Source organism: Pongo abelii, chromosome 13 (genome assembly GCF_028885655.2).
Source record: "Pongo abelii isolate AG06213 chromosome 13, NHGRI_mPonAbe1-v2.0_pri, whole genome shotgun sequence".
NCBI classification, from domain to species: domain Eukaryota; kingdom Metazoa; phylum Chordata; class Mammalia; order Primates; family Hominidae; genus Pongo; species Pongo abelii.
Window position 1 is genome coordinate 44,152,844 of NC_071998.2, and position 16,840 is coordinate 44,169,683.

Consider the following 16,840-nt stretch of genomic DNA (forward strand, 5'->3'; position numbering starts at 1 on the left):
TTACTATTATAAAAATTCGTTTTTGCCTTGGAACATATAAGTTGATATTAAGAATAGTTGCCAGTTGTCAAGGGCATGCTTATTGCCAAGGTCTGTGCTAAGTGCATTATGTATAAACTTTCTGATCCTCCTGGAGGCTTCAGAAGGAAGACATTGTTACCCCCATTTAGAGATGTGGTGACTGAGGCTCAAAAATGTTAAATAATTGCCATATTCACAAACCTAGTAAGTGAGAGGACTCAAATTTGAGTCCACATATAAATGTCTATAAAGACTTCATCTATTCATTGGTTTGTTATGGCCTGGGAATCTTTTATCTTGCATATAACATAACTGAATAAGCTTTGAAAATGGAAATTATAAACCAACAAGAATAACCCATGCCATGCTGTTCTGGTCATGAAATATACATCTTCCATATGAAGCAAGAGCAATGGGGCCTCCCTTGGCTGACAGTAGACTTACTATAGGCTAGGTTCCTGCTAGCTCACAATTTTGGCCCATTATATTTGGTGCAGAGCTAACATCCTTGGACATGAAAGAGTTAAAAAGGAAATCTTCAGCAAGGCAGTGAGTAGAGAAGGGTTAGTTCCAGCTGCTTCTAGAGATATCGGATAGAGGGAGTCAGTCAGGAAAAGTCTCTGGGGAGAGGAATTCTGAATAATGGGGGTGTCTACCTGTAAGCCATCAGCCTGAAAGTAGTCTTTTCCCACCTAAGTCCAGAGAGATTTACAAAACTCCTTACTTCACAGCAGCATGGGGAGGGTCATTCTGCAGAGAGAACTAACAAAACACTTTTAGCCTGGAAGAAGTGACACCTTTGGAGCATCCTGCGTAATGTGGCTTTATAAACTAGCAAATAGAAATAGTGTTGAGGAAGCTGTAGTGGCTGCAGTGGGATGACTGAGAACTCTACAGTTGGTTGATAGCCCCGATTTCAAGAAAGGATGAGTCCAATGTGAGATGCTGATGCGGACAAGGTCATTCACAGGGCAATCCTGCCTCTCAAGATGACAAAAGGAGATAGCCTAGGACAGAACCAGAACAGAGACCTTCTACTACTCTAGACTCAGCAGACCTAGTGAGGTGGTTTGTCTTTTTTAAATTTTTAAAGGAAAAAAACTAACACTACAGTGACAGTGTGCATATATTTATACAGAAAATCCTCATCACATAAGAATTTATTAATTAGCTTCCTGAAATTAGAAGTTGTATAGGGAAATGGAAAGGGAAAGCAACAAACAAACAGCAATGACAAAATAAACAGTTGCAATCCTCAACACATGTAAAATCTGCCTCCATCTGAACATTATTTGACACAAGCATATTTCACATTGATCTCTTGATTGGTCAGTCTCTTACAGCATCCAGCAATAAAATGCAAAATATAATAACGATTTCTGGCAAAGTTAAAAACCTTGCAAATGGTATGAAATTTCATAAAAGTGATGTTGGAGAACTACTCTAATCACAACACTTGAGCATCAAGCAGCCCTAGAGCCTTAGAGCTCTTCTGTTTATCACAGAGAAATATGTTAACAATGAATATCTCTTGTTATTGAGTGAATATTTGTGTCTCCTGCAAATTCACATGTTGAAACCCCAGCCCCCAATGTGATGGTCCTTGGAAGTGCTGCCTTTGGGAGGTGATTAGGTTTAGATGAAGTAGTGGGGGTGGGGCCTCCATGATGGGATTAATGCCCTTAAAAGAAGAAAAACAAACTGGAGCTCACTCTTTCTGTGCCATATGAGGATACAACAAGAAGATGGCCATCTGTAGTTCGAAGAGAGAGCCCTCACCATACACCTACCCTGCCAGCACTTTTACCTCGGACTTCAGGTCTCCAGAAGTATGAGAAATAAATTCCTGTTGTTTAAGTCACCAAACCTATAGCAATTCGTGATGGCAGCCCAAACTAACACACTTGTGGAGAACAAGAATTTAATGAGATGGTCTGTAGTTCCTTTGGTTTTTATATTTCACTAAATATGTTTGGAATAATGTTAACAGATAATCCAATTCCTCTTTTACTGAAAACCACATCAAGAGTCTGAAGACATTAAAAAATACTCTAGGTCTCTGTCTGTTGAGAGGAACATACAGGTCACTGTTTAATCTAACACTAGTTTCTTTAACTAACCTAAACAAATGTCCAGTTATGGAAGAGTCAGTGAAAACTAGAATGTTGCTTGCCTGCTGCTTTTCTCTACATTTCATTAACAGACATCAAATGAAGTCAAGAGTTTAGGCATTGGATCCAAAGAAGGGTGAATTTAATCTATAAATTATGCTGCTGTTTCTTTTACTTATAAGTCATTGAGTAAAACCCATCAGCTATCTGTGAGACTCTCTAAAAACACTGTTAATGCCTTTTCCAAAAATAACATTTTTTTCTTAGAGGTAACAAAGTTGAGTGTAAAAGGATACATGTTTGAATAAGTACTTTAGTCTAGATTGCCAGAGAAGTTTTAAAATTTGGGCAGTAAAGGTAATTCTCTCTCTCTTTTTTTTTTTTTAAAAAAAAAACGTCCAGTTTTCCCTTCCAAAACCTTTTTTTACAAAGCACAGTTTAATTTCTTACCCCTCCCAAAACATATACTCTCCTTTGATTTAATTTGCCAGAATCTGATTTTCAGTGTTCTTGTAAATTTGTACTATGAAAGCAAACAAAAAAACAAACAACACATACATACATACATACATACACGCACACCCACACACAAACTCCCCAAAACCTTCTATGCTTCCCCAGCGATGTCTCTCTTGGGAGGACCCTTCTTTCAAAGGAGCTTTGACAATCCTTTTAACTAGATTAAAGATTCTAACAATCCTGTCTTACAAAACTACACTTTCAAGCTCCTGATTAAGTTAACTTGGGTAAAAGTTTCTTTGATTAGCAGGAAAAGTAGCAACAGTAAATAACTGTAGTCTTGCTAGTTCCTAAAATGGCAACAAATGAGCACACCTAGGTGGATGCTGACTGTTGAGCACTTTCTATCACCATTTCTTCCTAAGGAACAAGAGTTCATTGGTTTTCTTTGTTCACTCACAAGAGCACAGAAACATCAAAGCCTCAACCTGCCTTAAACTCTTGGAGTGCTGCCTCAGGAGGGAACAAGAAGAAAAAGTTTCCAGAGTGTTCAGAATGCAAATAACATTGACACCTATTTCACAGTAAGCCCTGGAGGAAAGAAAACTTATCAGACAAAGCTTTTCTTGCCTAATGCTTAAAGGTGCTGGCATATTTCCCGCTAAAGTTTAATTCGTTTTGAAATTTGAAGGACTAAGTTCGATGGTGTGAAATGGGCATCGTTCTATCAGGGCTTCTATGCACTTTGTTTCACTGTTTCTGGATACCAACATCTTGGTTATAATGCCAGTCCAGGGATCTGGCAATATAGGTATTATCTAAATATCAAGATATTTAGATCAACATCTAGATAGTTTTTTTATTTGGACTTTATGAAACCAACAAAAAGGATATTTGGAGAATGACAGAAACAATATTCTGCAATGTTCCTTCAGTAGAATTTATTGAAGATGTACAAGTATCACAAAATAAGAATTACAGCAGAACTCTTACTCTTTTTTTCTTACTCTTTTTTCTTTTTCTTTTTCTCCTGTTTTTTCTCACTCTTGTAGGAATAAATGATTGCCAGTGTCTTCTGTAATTTAGATGACCATCTTTAACATCTCTGTGTCCCTTGATGTTCTCTCTCCATATTTTGTGTTGGAGTGTGTGCTCACGTTGTGGCCCTTTTAAAATAGGAAGTTGTAGTTTTATTTCTGTAGCTGCTCAAAGTTTACACTTCCCACCCCGCCCTGAGATGGAGTTTTGCTCTGTTGCCCAGGCGGGAGTACAACGGTGTGATCTTGGCTCACTGCAAACTCCGCCTCCCGGGTTCAAGCAATTCTCCTGTCTCAGCCTCCCAAGTAGCTGGGATTACAGGCGCGAGCCACCATGCTCAGCGTTTTGTTTGTTTGTTTTTGTATTTTTAGAAAAGATGGGGTTTCACCATGTTGGCCAGGCTGGTCTCAAACTCCTGACCTTGTGATTTGCCCACCTCGGCCTCCCAAAGTGCTGGGATTACAGGCAAAGTTTGCAGATTATGTATAGAGTGTTTCAATTATTTTCTACAGTAGGTGAGCTTCTCTGGCAAAGGCTCAATGAGACTCACCAGTACGTGGTGGGATTATACTTCGCTGCCTACTCCCTCATAGTCACATGGGGCAATGTGACTAATTCTGGCCAGTGAGGCGTGAGTAGAAAAATCACGTGTCACTTAAATGCCAGAGTATAGCATTGCATTGCCATTGTTGAACACTTCTACTTGCTCTTCTTTTGCTACAATGACCACAGGAGCATGTGTTGATGTGGAGGGACTGAAAGATTGAAGCTGAATGGTAGGCTGAAATAACACAGAGGACACCTGACTTGGAGAGGTTACCTGATCTGTGGCAAAATTTGCCTAAACAAGAAATAAATATATGTTTTAAGACACTGAGATTTTTGTGAGCTGTTTGTTATCACAGAATAACCTTTCCTGTTCTGACCTGACCGATACAGCTTTTCTCAATTGTTTTCTGCAAATATTTGACCGTTTCGTCTGTTAGCTAAAATTCTCTAACTTGAGATTCACTACTTTCTTTCAGTTGTATTTGCTTTCACTTTAGGTACGTGGGTATGGGACAGATGAAGATCTTTGGTGAAAAGGAGGTAATTGCTCTTCAGAGATTCTGCTTTAAACACAGATTTTCCCTTAATCACCATGCACTGCTTGCGTAACACCATTTGGCGTTCCGTAGATGTGTATTGACTTGCGTATTATTTTTAAACCCTCTTGTGCTTGATGTCATGTGAGCTCCAAAGGTTGATTTCTTTTGAGTGTAACGGGATCATTCTAGATGAATACTAATTTATGAACTCTCAGCCCCCTTCCACATCTTTTTAAAAGCTAATTCCAGATATTCAATTTCTTCTTGGGCATTCTGAATGCTTAAATGGTTGTATATGCATGACATGTGTTCTATGGCATGGATGTGGTCATTGCCTTATGCTGTTCTCTTTCTCTGCCCTGCTGTGTTCAGAAATGAAGATTTTGTTAACAATAATGAGAGAATGTTAATAAGTACTATGGCGTTAAAGCAACTACTTTGTAGTTACAAGATGAGAAGCTGCTATTAACAACAACAACAGCAATACAACAAACCCACAACAGTCTACTTATTGTTCGATAGCTCTTTTACATGCATTACCTTGATTGACCTAAAGAAAGATCTAGACTTTTACTATCACCATTAAAAACTGGGAGTTAGTAGTAGTTTGCTCTTTAGCAAAGTAGAACTGCAAAATATGCCTTTAGATTGAGTTTTTCCTATATTTGCTTTTCATATTAATACTTAACAATTTACTTCTTTAGATGTAACAATGGAATAGTAGAATTTTTCAGATGTCATCTATATTTCACAGCCTAAGTGAGGATCAGTTGGCAATTTATATCTGAATCGAAATGAATTATAATCCTGTTTATTGAGGTTTTGTCTTCTTTTCCTTCTTCCCCACAACCCCCAGCTCACATCCTTTTCTATCCCACCATGATGTAGACTCCAGCATGGTTTTTCATAAAATGTGAAACATGCCTTCTAAGCTGTACGAGGAAATTCTGACTGGACTCTAGTTCTTCTGGGAGGAAAGAAAAAGAAATGGCTGTTCGTAAAGTTGTCATTCTAGATGAGTCAGATTGAAGAAACATCCCCAATGTTCCAAAATAAACAAAAGTTGAATTGATATATCTTATTAACATTTTAAAAAGATAAGACAAAGTAATCTAATTTGAAATATGAATGATACACTGGTTCAAGTGATATTTTAGTTTTTGTAAGAAAACTGTATGACTTGTGCAGGCAATCTGTCTTTCTAGGTCTCAGTTTCTTCCTCTGTAAAAGGAGAAAGTTCAACTAGATTACCAGTATGGGTTCTCAAGCACTGATATTTTGTTCCTTCAGCATTCAGAGGATCTAATGGCACATCTGGAATTGATTCACAAAAGAAAGCTTAATCATACCATTTGCCCCCACCCCTATAGCCTCAAACTACTCTACCTTTTCATAGTTACAGAATATCCCTTCTCAGATGATAGCATAAATTCAGAAGATTACACTGGGCTTCTCTGTAACTTTGCTCTACTAGGCTAAAGGAAATTACTCCAATTGAATTTGCATGTTTGCAAACAACGAATCTGTGAAATCAGTGAACTTCACCCAATATCTTTGTCTTTAACAAATGTTTCTTAAAGGGCCCACAGTCTACTTATGGCCCTGGCATAATTTCACTGATTTATATGGCAAAGGAAAATTGTTTCTTCCTTTTGTCTATGTAGAGAATACTCTAAATGTAAAGCAAATGTAATCTAGATGCATTGTTCAAAATGTTATCCTATTATGTTTCGAAGGGTACATTTTGACTAAAACTGTGACAGTTCTGAAAGATGCTGTTTCTTTTGATAATTTTTGGAAGATGTATTTTTTTAATGTTGAAATAACTATATATTTACTGGAAGTTGCCAAGGAATGCACAGAGAGACACAAACTTTCCCATGTGTTTTCCATAGGCTGTCTATTTGTTGGCCACAATATAAGAGCAGACATGAATACATACAAGAACTAGGAACATTAAAAGTGTAATATGATATACATTTAATTGTGCTAATTGAAAAACAGAAGTGACAGCATTAAACCTCTGAACACAGTAGTTGAAAACCATCTCAAGAATAAATTACTGTGACTGGGTGCCGTGGCTCACACCTGTAAATCCAGCAGTTGGGGAGGCCAAGGCAGGTGGATCACTTGATGTCAGGAGTTTGAGACCAGCCATGATGAAACCCCATCTCTACCAAAAATAAAAACATTAGCCAGACATGGTGGCACACATCTGTAATCCTACCTACTCAGGAGGCTGAGGCATGAGAATTGCATGAAACCGGGACGCGGAGTTTGCAATGAGCCGAGATCGCGCCACTGTGCTCCAGCCTGGGCAACAGAGTGAGACTCTGTCTCAAAAATAATAACAACAACAATAATAATAATAGATTGTTAAAAGATAACTAACAAATATGGAAGAATTTGAGTACATGGGGATTTAAAAATGTTAGAATGAAAATGAATGAAACAGAGTCATGTGCTCTGGGAATTCAAAATTTAAAATACATCCTGAGGCTATTGTAAGGAAACTTAAAAAAATCCCACATTATTAAAAAGACACAAAAAAAGAATCAGGAAATGTTACTTTTAAAATTATTCAATAAACCACAACTATCCTCAAAAAGTCAGATAAAGCTGCATCATATTGTTAACAGCAGTTTCCTCTGGATTATGGTACCTGAGTAAGTCTAATTTCTTTTGTTTCAATTTCTGCAATACTCTAATTTTATTTAAAAAGCAAACATTTTCTATTGTTATCAAGCAAAAAAGAATCTAGCAAAGAATTATATAAATTATCTACTTCATTGGCTTTGTAACTTGGATAAAGGACCACTCACTCTGCCTTCTCCAGTGTTGACACCTTGCATAAGTATAGTACAGTGCCAAAACCAATTAATTCCATTGGTACAATCCACAGAGCTTTTTCAGATTTCACTCCTTATACATAGACTCACTTGCATCTGTGTTCAATGTAATCATAACATATGTAGCTTCATGAAAATTTGTTTTAAAAATAAAGCTATCAAGAAATTTGTATTGGGGGCATGTACAAAACATCAGTGGTGTTTTTCTCTAACATTAGCTTCTTCAACAGAAGTTCTGCTTCCAATAATGATTGAACATCTCAGTTGATCAAACTTGGAAAGTAGATCAACTTTGTAGTGATAATAACTAAAGAAGATATTTGTATTTGGGAATAAAAAACTGTTTTAAACCACAAACGTCTACCAAGACAGCCAGTGTTTGTGGGTTTAAGATCCTGTTAAAAAAAAAAAAAAAAAAGGAAAAAATTGAGATAAACCTGGTATTCTAGGCAACTTTTTCTCCCTGATATATGCACTTATATATAAGGGGGATGGGGAGAAATGCTGAGACGCCAAGCATAAAGCATCTGTTTAGGCCGGGCGTGGTGGCTTATGCCTGTAATCCCAGCACTTTGGGGGCCAATGTAGGCGGATCTCTTCAGCTCCGGAGTTCAAGACCAGTCTGGGCAACATGGCAAAGTCCCATTTCTACAAAAAATACAAAAATCATCCAGGCATGATGGTGCACACCTGTGGTCCCTTGTACTTGGGAAGCTGAGGCGGGAGTATTGTTTGATCCCAGGAGGTTGAGGCTATAGTGAGCCCTGATCATGCTACTGCACTGACACAGTGAGACCCTGTTTTTTCCTAAAAAAAAAAAAAAAAATTGTTGAAAGACCCATTGTTTGGAATGGGAGAAAATACTAATTTATACTAGATTCCTAATTTATGCTAGATTACACAGAGTGTAATCTTTTTTTTTTTTGTTACAAATACTCATTGTTGCAATCAGAGGTTTCTCTTTTTTTAAAATTTATTTTTATTTATTTTTTATTATACTTTAAGTTTCAGGGTACATGTGCACAACGTGCAGGTTAGTTACATATGTATACATGTGCCATGTTGGTGTGCTGCACCCATTAACTCATCATTTACATTAGGTATATCTCCTAATGCTATCCCTCCCCACTCCTCCCAACCCACAACAGTCTCCGGTGTGTGATGTTCCCCTTCCTGTGTCCATGTGTTCTCATTGTTCAATTCCCATCTATAAGTGAGAACATGCGGTGTCTGATTTTTTGTCCTTGCGATAGTTTGCTGAGAATGATGGTTTCCAGCTTCATCCATGTACCTACAAAGGACATGAACTCATCATTTTTTATGGCTGCATAGTATTCCATGGTGTATATGTGCCACATTTTCTTAATCCAGTCTATCATTGTTGGACACATAGTGTAATCTTTTAACCACTTTAAAAAGGGTAAAATAACAAAGCTTATTAATAAGGGGGAAATGAAATAATAAAATGTTAATCAATTAAAAAGAAAGCCAGAAAGTAATGAAAAATAAACATAAAATAGGTAGAAAAAAGAAAAGTATTAGATGACAGATTCAAACTCAAATAAATGAACTAATCTCCAATTATAAAATAGCGATTGTGATCAATTTCATCTCAATAGTTCTGCTTTTTTATCCTTCTTTTGTAGTTTTTCAAATTTGGATTTTCCCTTCTTCCAGATTTTTAAGAGAGTATCCTCTCATCTCTTAGCTTTTCCCGGAATTCCTTTGCTTGGTGAAATCTAATCCATGAGACGGAACAGGAAAATGGGAGGAGAACAGCATTTTGCATCTATCTACGACACTTTGGCAGTGAACATGGAAAAAAAATCTCTTTACCTCCTTAGGCTTCTATTCCTTCATGTAAAAGATAAATCCACCAGAATGAATTTTCTCCAAGCCTTTTTCAGGCCTAGGATCCCTTTAAGCCTGGGCTCTGTACCTATGCCATGGGGCTAAAGTTTATCATAATCTCTTATATTTTGAATGCTTTTGAGAGGAAGTGCCAAGAAACTTAAACTTCAAATTTCATCCCTCTCTGGTCACATATTCTGTACCCACAATACCTCAAATACAAAAAATAAAGATGAACTGTGTGGCAGGATTGTGGTAAGAAGGTAAGACATACTGTGGTGGAGGGATTACTGGCCTTGGGTTCAGGAGAACTAGGTTCTAAGCTGGATTCTGCTCTTAATTAGCCATGTGATATTGGGCAAGTCATGTGAGTTCTTAGCTTTGCCAGAGAATAAGAAAAGTATATTGGAAAACATTTTATATGTTATATAAAAAAAGAACAAGAACAATAAAAATTAAAAGTTTTATTACAAATGAGTTCAAATTAAAATACATGTAACAGATTAGAAAACGATTTGCAACATATCTAAAGGACAAAGGATAAAGTTCTAAAAAATATACAGAGATATTACAAATCAATAAAAAACAGGCAAATAAACCAATAGAATATCAATAGAGGATGTGAAAAGGCATTTTGTTGCTAATTTCAGACTTTGGGACAATGTTACATGTAGAAATGTCCAATAGGAATGTTGTTGTTCATCAATAACCATATTCCTGCTGTCAGATATAAGTTCAACTCATAGAATATATAAGTCTATTAACTACAGTATGTTGATTCAAGGAACTTCACTCTGGTGTTGTATGAAAGCAATGGAAGTAGTAACAAGAGGCACAGATGAGGACTATACGTGCTCTGCAATTTTAGACAATCTGCTGAGTCCTACGTCCTTCCCTGGAAAACTGTGTGTATAATAATATTTGCTCAATTTTCCTGATCAAAGAAAAAAAAATAAGAAATTGCTTTGTATTTTACAGACACAAAGTGTTATTATTATTGAGATATTTTATAAAGTAAGGTCTAAAGAAGTCTACAAATGTGATTGGTGCCAATAACAAGGAACGAGAGGCAAGAATGGAATAATTGTTTTCTGTTCACCAGTTACTGTGTTCCCGTATCCTAACTCTGCCAATGAGATATGAGACGTGTCAAAAAGGGGCTGTGGCTGGGCGTGGTGGCTCACGCCTGTAATCCCAGCACTTTGGGAGGCTGAGGAGGGTGGATCACAAGGTCAAGAGATCAAGACCATCCTGGCCAACATGGTGAAACTCCGTCTCTACTAAAAATACAAAAATTTACTGGGTGTGGTGGCGCGACCTGTAGTCCCAGCTGCTCGGGAGGCTGAGGCAGGAGAATCGCTTGAACTCGGGAGGTGGAGGTTGCAGTGACCCGAGATCACGCCACTGCACTCCAGCCTGATGACAGAGCAAGGCTCCATCTAAAAAAAAGAAAAAAAAGGTGGCTGTGATGCTTTTTTTCTTTTAATGTTCAGATATACTTGTTCTGCTTTATAGTCCCCTGCATGTTCAAGAACTTAAAGTTATACCAATAATCCAAATATATATTCTTCAAATAAACAAACTAAACCAGGCAGAATATATAAAAAGTAAAAGTTTCCTTCATCCTTTCTCATCCAGCTCCCGCCTCCTTGGAGAAAAATTTGGAATGCATCTTTCTACATCTTTTTTCATGTGTTTATATAAGTATTTAGGTGTTTTTTTCCCCACAAAAGTAATCATACTGTACTTGTGTTCTGCAACTTGCCTTATTTTGCTGGTTAACTTAAGAACATGCTTTACAGATCATTTAAAAGTAGTAAATACAACATATTTGATTATTCTTAATTGTTGCATATTATTCCATAAAATAGATATACTATTAAGGTTATTAAAGATGTTTCAACTAATAGATGCACAGTTAGGTTGTTTAAGGTTTGTGTAATTATGTGAGAGTATTTTTGAAAGAGATTTCTAAGAACGTAATTGATCAAGCAAATATTTATTACATGTAATTAGATAAATATTGCCAAATTATCTCCCAAAGGCAGAGTTTAGGTTTTCCAAATTGCACGCCCATCAACGAAACATGAAATGCCTTTTCTCCCACACCATCACAACAATGCACATTCTCAAAATTTAATTTTGGCTCATTTGATGAGAGAAAATAACTCACTAGTTAATAGTGAAGTAAAACAAAATTTTACACATACTTTCTATATATCCTTGTGTTTCTTCTTCTGTGAATTTCCTGTTCATATCCTTCACCTGTTTTCTGTTGGATGATTCGTCTGCTTCTTACTGATTTGTTAAAATCTCTCTACAGTTTTTGAGTCTTTATTTTTTGTCCCTTATATATGTTGCAAATATTTTTTCAACCTATTACATGTGTTTTAATTTATTAGTGATATCACTTGTCATAAAAGTTTAAATTTTCATTTTTTGTTCTTTTTTTGTGACTTCTATGTTTTCCAGTGTGCTTTTCCAATATTTTTATTGTTTTGTTTTGTATATTAAGGAATTTTTTTAGTAATCTGGAATTTATTTGGGGATATGATAGGAATTATAAGTTTAACTTTTTTTCCCAAATTGATAGCAAATTATTTCAACATGGTTATAAAAATTAATTTAGTCCTTTCTATGGTTGTTGAGTATAGCATTTTGTATATTAAATTTCAATGATACATGATTCTATCTCTGAAACTCTCTATTCTATTTAATTAATCTAGTTGTGTAAGCTTGCATTATAGTAGTTTTAATTATGTGTCTTTTCTTCTTGAAACTTTGAAAATTTATCTTTTTCTTAAATAATTTTGCCATCTTTTAGATCATTAAACAATTTTTCTCCTTTAATCTATTAGTTTTGTGGAATTATAGTAATGGAGTTCCTGATGTTGAACTATCCTTACACTTCTATGAAAAGCCTGTTTGGTTGTTGTTTTCATACAATGCTGGATTAGATTTTCTTACACCGAAGATTTTTTTATTCATGTACCAAATGATATTGGCCTCAGAGAAAGATTCTTCCAAATCTTTCTCTACACGTTTGCATAAATGGCTTTATATTTTAAAATAAAGATTATTATACTAGATTTTTGGATTGAACTGGGAAGTTTTCCATCTTTTTCTATGCTTTGGAAACAATTATACAATATAGCCATGATCTGTCCTTTGAAATTTAGATATATATAACCATGATGTTGCCTGGGCTAACTCTAGTTTTAGAGATAGATTTTAATTTTGATAGTAATTATTACATTTTAGGTGGCTATATTTAAATATAATTGCTTGGTTTTGAATGTTTTTATGTTTTGTATATAAATGCTGCTTAAGGTTTGCTGGTTTCATTGCTTTACTATCCAGTACATCTCCTGTAAATACCATACTATGATCTTACCACTTCTCCATCAATTGTGTCACACAAAATAACTCAAAATAGGACTCATACTTTGGAGTAAAACAAGCCTTAAACCTTTTAGTCTTCATTTTCTCATTATCGGCTTTATTATCATTATTTAGTTTACTACTACTGTTTTCAGAAAAAAATGGATCTTTTCTTGACTCTCCTTCCCCCAAAATGTCACTGAAGATCACCTTAACTTTAGTATATTAAGGTTAAAAATATAAATATTGCTTCCCTAATTTAGCTAATAATGATGAACCATAAACTTAAAAATAAGCTTGATTAAAAATGAAAGTGGTTACAAAAGAACAAATTATAAAAGTAAATACATGCTTTGTTCCACAAATTTTTATATGCTTTTGGCATTCAGTTAATGAACTAACAAAATGCCAAGTGTTGTCACATGTCATACCACATGTGATTCATCATGCAATTTCAACAACCCAGCTAGTTTGTACGCTGTTCAAGGAGATTTATTGCCTGATCATGGTCTTGGATGTTGCAGCAAAGTCAAATTGTTTCTAAATACTTACTTTTACTTTCTGTATTTGTTGTGGTCCAGTAGTAATGCATTTGTAGACTGGCACCAGAATGGGGGCCAATGTTGTGCAATACTGTTGTAGTTCGCCCCTTTAAGTGGTAGAATAAAGATTCCAACCAAGGAGTGTGCACTGTTCTCTTGCTTTCTCAGTGGGGTGCTTTTGGACTCCTTGGAATCCTACTTTGCCGTGATTAGCTGTTTTGTTTCCAGCTCCTTCCACGTACAGAGGGTTGGAACCAACCAGACCCTCTGTAAAAAGTTCAGTCCTGTTATGCCCTTTTCCCTGGAGGTCATCAGATCCCCTTAGGTGAACATCTGGGGACTTAACTTGTTTCCTAGACCATTATTAGCTGGTGGCAAATACTCATTTTCCTTTCTCTGAATTTAAAGCCAAAGACAATCTCCATCTACTACTTGCTCAAACTGGGTTCTAGTCCTTCAACTCACCATGGAGGAGATATCAGGGATTCCAACAGAGAGAGAAAGCATTACTAGTGATGCTTAACTGTGCCTCTTGTTATCAATTTTCTTTTCATTTTTCTTTTTGAGATAGAGTCTTGCTCTGCTCCTCAGGCTGGAGTGCAGTGGCGCAATCATAGCTCACTGCAGCCTCGACATCCTGGGCTCAAGTGATCCTCCTACCTCAGACTCTTGAGTAGCTAGGACTACAGGCAAGCACCGCTGTGCTTGGGTAATTTTAAACACATTTTGGAGAGACAGGATCTCATTATGTTGCCCAGACTGGTCTTGGACTCTTGGTCTCAAGTGATCCTCCTGCCTCAGTCTCCCAAAGTGCCGGGAGTACAGACATGAGCCACCGTGCCTGACCTGTTATCAATTTCTTAGTAATAGAACTATGAAAATGATTAGATGTTCCTCTCTTTATTTGGTACCCATCTATAGCTGCTTAGTCCCACCCTCCCATGATTCCTTTCCCTTATTATATAGACTATTAGAAACTATGACCTTTTTGCAATCTTTTTTTTAGAAGCAGATTCACTGCAAATAACTATAATTAAAAACTCAAAATTTTGATTAGGCTTCATGTTTGGTAGGAACTGTTTATTTTTCCTCTCACAATATCTAATAAATATTTATTTTTATCTAATAAAACTCCAAAGATATATTTAGGATAGAGAATGAAATGCTGCTGACCAAATTAGAGTCGTTCAGATTATTTAATTCAGGCTAGCTTATTTCAAAGCAGTGGCCATCAGGAGGAAGAGGCTGTAGATAAATATGGAATTACTTAAAAAATAATTGTGTGCCTCATCCTTCCCTTTTTAAATCACAGAAGTAATGAATATTCTTGACAAAGTACAATATATTTTACCAAGAAGTAAAAGGGAAATAAGTTTAATCATCCTAAAGCTACCACCCAGAGAAAATAATTTACTATATAACCTGCCAGAAAATTTGTGCAAGTTTACCTATAAATATATTGAAAAGTGTCCATTTTCTCTGCGTGTGTATTTGTATCCTGAATTTTTCACTCACGTATCAGTAAATAAAAGTCTGCCTCATAATGGTGACATGCTATTCCATTGTGTGAGCGATTACAATTTATATAGTCATACTCCTATTATTGGATGTTACATTGTTTCTAATTTTTCACTGCTTTAAACACACTGTAACAAAAATAATTGAAGCATTTTGTTTTAAATATTTGGTGCTAATTATATAATGCATCTCTGGGAAAGGAGGATCCACTCAAACTATTAAGAACTCTGGCTCTACTGGCGGGATTTGATGACAACATGTCTCACAGGAAGTTCTCTGCTCCCAGACATGGGTCCCTGAGCTTCCTGCCTGGGAGGCACGGCAGCAGGCATCATGGGAAGGTGAAGAGCTTCTCCAAGCATGATCCTTCCCAGTCAGTCCACTTCATGGCATTCCTGGTTTACAAGGCTGGCATGACCTACATTGTGTGGGAAGTCCGTAGGCCAGGATCCAAGGTGAACAAGAGGGAAGTAGAAGCTGGGCCATTGTGAAGATGCCACCCATGGTGGTTGTAGGAATTGTGGGCTATGTGGAAACTCCTTGAGGCCTCCAGACCTTCAAGACCACCTTTGCTGAGCACATCCAGGATTAGTACAAGAGGTGCTTCTATAAAAACTGGCATAAATCTGAGAAGAAGGCCTTTACCAAGTACTGAAAGAAATGGCAGGATGAGGATGGTGAAAAGCAGCTGGAGAAGAACTTCAACAGCATGAAAAAGTACTGCCAAGTCATCATCATTGCTCACACCCAGATGTGCCTGCTTCCTCTATGCCGGAAGGCACCTGATGGAGATGCAGATGAATGGAAGCACTGTGACCTAGAAATGAGAGTAGTCCCAGAAGAGTCTAGAGCAGCAAGTACCTGTGAACCAAGTGTTTGGGCAGTATGCAATGATCAATGTCACTGGGGCGACCAAGGGCAAAGGCTACAAAGTGGTCACCAGTCATTGGCACACCAACAAACTGTCCTGGAAGACCCACTAAGGGCTGCACAAGGTTGCCTGTGATGGGGCATGACATCCTGTCCACGTCTTTTTCTCTGTGGTATGCACTGGGCAGAAAGGCTACTACCACTGCACTGAGATCAGCAAGAATACCTATATGATCATCCAGAGCTACCTTATCAAGGATGGCAAACTGATTAAGAATAATGCATCCACTGATTGTGATCTGTCTGACAAGAGCATCAGTCCTCTGGATGGCTTTGTCTATGGTGAAGTGACCAATGAGTTTGTCATGTCGAAAGGCTGTGTGGTGGGAACCAAGAAGTGAGTGCTCAACCTCTGCAAGTCTTTGCTGGTACAGAGCAGTGGCCTCTGGAGAACACTAACACCACCTCCAAGTTGGCCATGGCGGCTTCTAGACCCTGGAGGAGAAGAAAGCATTCATGGGACCACTCATGAAAGATGGAACAGCAGAGGAAGAAGGAGCTTAATGTCAGGAACAGATGGCGCAGCCAGTGGGGTATCAATAGAAGTTATTTTTCTACTGAAAAACAAAACAAAAACTCTGAATCATAAGGTTGGTTGATGTCATTAATTTTACTTTGTGCTTTATAACTTCCATTTATAAAACAAAACAAAAAACAAATAAAAATACTCCAAAATTATAACAAACCACTCCCTGTATCTAGAACTGCAATATAAGTTTGAAGGTGGGCAAACCTATTCCCCAGCTACTCCCACCCCTAATTCTCCACCCTACATTCTCTTACGCTATCTAGAATCATGTGGCCTTAATTTTTAATCATTTTTTTCTCCTTAAAAACTAAGAGATAAGAAAATTCAAAGCAGAGATTTGATATACAGGTACCTTGTTTTATTGCACTTCACTTTATTATATTTTACAGATACTGCATTTTTTAAAAATTGAAGTTTGTGGCAACCCCGTGTCAAGCAAGTCTACTGTGTACCATTTTGCCAACAGCTTGAGCTCACTTCATGTCTCTGCGTTATATTTGGATAAGCCTTGCAGTATTTCAAA

The 16,840-nt window shown here is 36.9% G+C and overlaps 1 pseudogene; it reads left to right on the forward strand.

Moving 5' to 3' along the window:
- The first annotated feature begins 15,045 nt into the window (after positions 1-15,045).
- Positions 15,046-16,292, forward strand: LOC100460775 (large ribosomal subunit protein uL3-like; annotated as a pseudogene).
- The last annotated feature ends 548 nt before the right edge of the window (positions 16,293-16,840 follow it).